The sequence below is a fragment of the Cucurbita pepo genome, unplaced genomic scaffold (assembly GCF_002806865.2).
Source record: "Cucurbita pepo subsp. pepo cultivar mu-cu-16 unplaced genomic scaffold, ASM280686v2 Cp4.1_scaffold000503, whole genome shotgun sequence".
Lineage (NCBI taxonomy): Eukaryota > Viridiplantae > Streptophyta > Magnoliopsida > Cucurbitales > Cucurbitaceae > Cucurbita > Cucurbita pepo.
Window position 1 is genome coordinate 1,219 of NW_019646732.1, and position 3,993 is coordinate 5,211.

Below are 3,993 nucleotides of genomic sequence, written 5' to 3' on the forward strand. Positions count from 1 at the left end.
CAAGAATCACATACATAAACATGGCATACATAGCATTTCACTGCAAGAAACATCTAACCTAGCATACATCAACAACACATGGTGCATGCAAGGGCCACAGGGCAGACACCAACATACATACATAACTAACGCCAACAGTAAGGTTACTTAGCTCGATGGTCTCGGTCGAAGTCGCTCACAATGAGCTAATCCCGGCGGTTAAATATGTCATCGGACGGTAAAACTAAGGGCATAAACAACTTCGGAAGGGTCAAAAACCTTAGAATCGATATATTATAGTGATACTGAGTCACCAAGCCGAGCTGCTGAGCCGACCAACTAAGCCGCCAAGCCGAGCTGCGGGATTTGACGGAGCCGAGCCGCCGTACACGTCAAGTCAAGCCGAGAGCACGCGTGCAGAGCCGAGACCAAGGCTGCAGCGCGCGTCCGTGTTGGGCTGAAACGCACAGGGCCCGCTGATATGAACCAAGAGACATCAATCATACAATATACTTCAATGAAGATGTGAAGAAAAGGTTGTCAAAATTATCAAAAGATGTTTCAATTCATGCTACATTGAAGAAGAATGAAGTTTGATTGTTGTAAATTTTGGGTGGGTTANTTTTTGAATAAGATCAGGCCACATTGCATCGGTACTACGTGGATAATGGATGGAACCTGAGAAGATAATGCGTCGTTCGCCATTAATAATTAAGGCATTTGAGTCATATGTGACATTATCTGCGGTAGAAAAAGACAAACAAGCTAAAGATGCAACAAGGAAAAGAACAAGCGATCCAATGTTAAACATCTTTAGCTTGTTTATTCCTTTTGCTCATAATCGATGTGTTTATATAGGAAAATATAGTGATAAGATGAGAGTTATTTAGAATCTATATTTGTTGATAAGTTGTTGAGGAATTCTAAAAATAGTAAAAAAAAAAGACAATTAATTTCTAAAAATAGAAAAAACGTTCGAAAGTTTATCTATGGCTATTGGCCTTATCCTTAAATAGCTTATTATCCAATTAAAAATATTAAACGCAATTAACAAAAATTTAATTATTATTTGTCAAAATTACTATTAAACTTAGCTTTCTTTATTTAATTAATACATAAGTAATAACTTTAGAACATTTTCATTAATATTATTTCAGAAGTTACTAAATTCATGACAAACTAACTAACATAGATTAATATTATAAATATCATGATTTTAATTAACTATTTTTAGAACATGAATAAAGGAGAAAATATATTATAAAATTATTATTATTATTATTATTATTATTATTATTATTATTATTATTATTATTTTGTGTAAACAACCTTAGAAAACTTGGAAGGGGTGGGGATATGAAATTCCTTGCACAAATGGTAGTATATGTGTGGTTGTATACGACGGTGAATCTTGAAATGACTATAGAAGTTAAGATAGGACAATATCATGCATAGTTTCAGTTAGTAGTTTTATAGGTAATTTTTCATTTTCATACTCACAGATTATTTTAAGGTTTTATTTTGACGATGTTGTTATTTCTATTTATTGATTTAAACTAAACGTATAGGTCCATGACTTCGCTTGAAACGTTTTATTTAAATTTCCGCATATGTTAAAGTCATGCATGTAGTGACATCTATGGTTTAGACAAGAAAATTAGGAGCGTTAGAGTTAGTATTAGACTCCTAAGTTTTTAAATTCTATAAACCAGCCTATGATGTAGACCCACAGTGTCACGGTTCTACATTTTTTACCGTGCGGCGTCGTGATCTTCACACACTCACGACTAGCCTTAAGGAAAATTAAGCCCCATATATATTTTTCGCCCTGGCTTTGTGGCTTCATCGGACCTTAGGCGAGGTTTGTCTTCACCAATCGAACATCGCTTGTGTGGAATCCAAGCTTGTTCAACCACACACGCTGCGTGCGCATGCATGTTCAATCGTCTGCGACACATCCGACTTGCCTCTACGCTAGGCCAAGTCATTCAGCTCGACCTTGCCCCTGCTCGGACCAAGCTCTCTCAATGCAACGTCGCATCTCATCTTGTCATCTCGATCCCCATCGACAGGGTCCATATGTCTTGATGCCACCCTCGAGTCTCGGGATGTCGTTGGCCATCATAACTCGCTCAGTCATGCCATCGAAAATGGGCCCGCGTGTCTTTCATCTCATCGGGACTTCCCGAACATCCATCTAACCGAGTTCTATTGAGGCATTGGCCCTCCCGTGCTCATGCCGACTCATTTACGGAAACCGTACTGGATAACGGGTGTATGTAGCAACCTCCAACACGCGGCACACCCGTGCCGTCCGGTACTGTCCTTCAAAAACCTATTTCAAAGGAAGTCGCCTGAGACACTCGTCTCGGCACGCTCGTCCACACTGTGACACATGTATGTGCCACAGGGTATGTAACGCCCCTAATTTTCTCTATCCTAAATAGCGACGTTACCTTGTATTCATTCAACGGAAGTGCGATAGTTTATGTAAGACAGCCTCAAAACTAACAATACGTTCATTATTATAAGCAGTTCATGCCAGGGGAAAACCATAACGATGCCCTAACCTAGAAGTAAACAACGGATAACTAGAGGGACAATTGCAACAATTAATAACCGAGAGAATCCAACCAGATGTCGACGACACTACAAACCCTCCTTAAGACTTCCATGGCCTTCGCAGCATCCACCGTCAGCCGTACATGGGGGCCTTGCCCTTACCTGAAAATATGGGTAGCACGTGGCTTGAGTATTATATGAAATACCCAGTAAGTCGCCCCACTGTTGGAGTTAAGCATACAATCATACATTAGGATCCACACGATCGCATACGATGCACATACATAAGCACAAGTGTCAAAAGAAAGAAAACTGAGAGAGGGGTCTGTCTTCCATTCCTTCCCATGGCCTTAGGCCCTTGCTTTGTCTAGGCGGGGGTGGATGCATGGTACTTTTCCACACATGGCCCACGTGTGCGACTGTGGGCCCACCAGGCGAGCTTGCAAGCGAACTCCCTGGGCCTGGCTCGGTCGGGTATGTATGACATACAATACCGGACGCCGGGACAAAGGAGGGTCTGCATGATATCGTGGCAAACACAATATCGAATATACGCGTCCATACCATCAGTAGCATAACGGGGGAGTGCCCCAGGTACATAACTATAGCGTGCATGAGGTTCTTAAGGTTTACCTCCATGACATTATACATACAACGTTCCATCCCCTCGCCGCATTACATAGCATAACTAGGCCAACATCGCAAGCACATCATAGCATACTAGTCATCTCATTCATCGTATGCGAGGTTCTCATTACAATTATGACATGTCAATCAAGCTCATACATACAGGGTAACAAACCGTGTCACAAACATCATATACATAAACATGGCATACATGGCATTTCACTGCAAGAATCACATACATAAACATGGCATACATAGCATTTCACTGCAAGAAACATCTAACCTAGCATACATCAACAACACATGGTGCATGCAAGGGCCACAGGGCAGACACCAACATACATACATAACTAACGCCAACAGTAAGGTTACTTAGCTCGATGGTCTCGGTCGAAGTCGCTCACAATGAGCTAATCCCGGCGGTTAAATATGTCATCGGACGGTAAAACTAAGGGCATAAACAACTTCGGAAGGGTCAAAAACCTTAGAATCGATATATTATAGTGATACTGAGTCACCAAGCCGAGCTGCTGAGCCGACCAACTAAGCCGCCAAGCCGAGCTGCGGGATTTGACGGAGCCGAGCCGCCGTACACGTCAAGTCAAGCCGAGAGCACGCGTGCAGAGCCGAGACCAAGGCTGCAGCGCGCGTCCGTGTTGGGCTGAAACGCACAGGGCCCGCTGATATGAACCAAGAGACATCAATCATACAATATACTTCAATGAAGATGTGAAGAAAAGGTTGTCAAAATTATCAAAAGATGTTTCAATTCATGCTACATTGAAGAAGAATGAAGTTTGATTGTTGTAAATTTTGGGTGGGTTA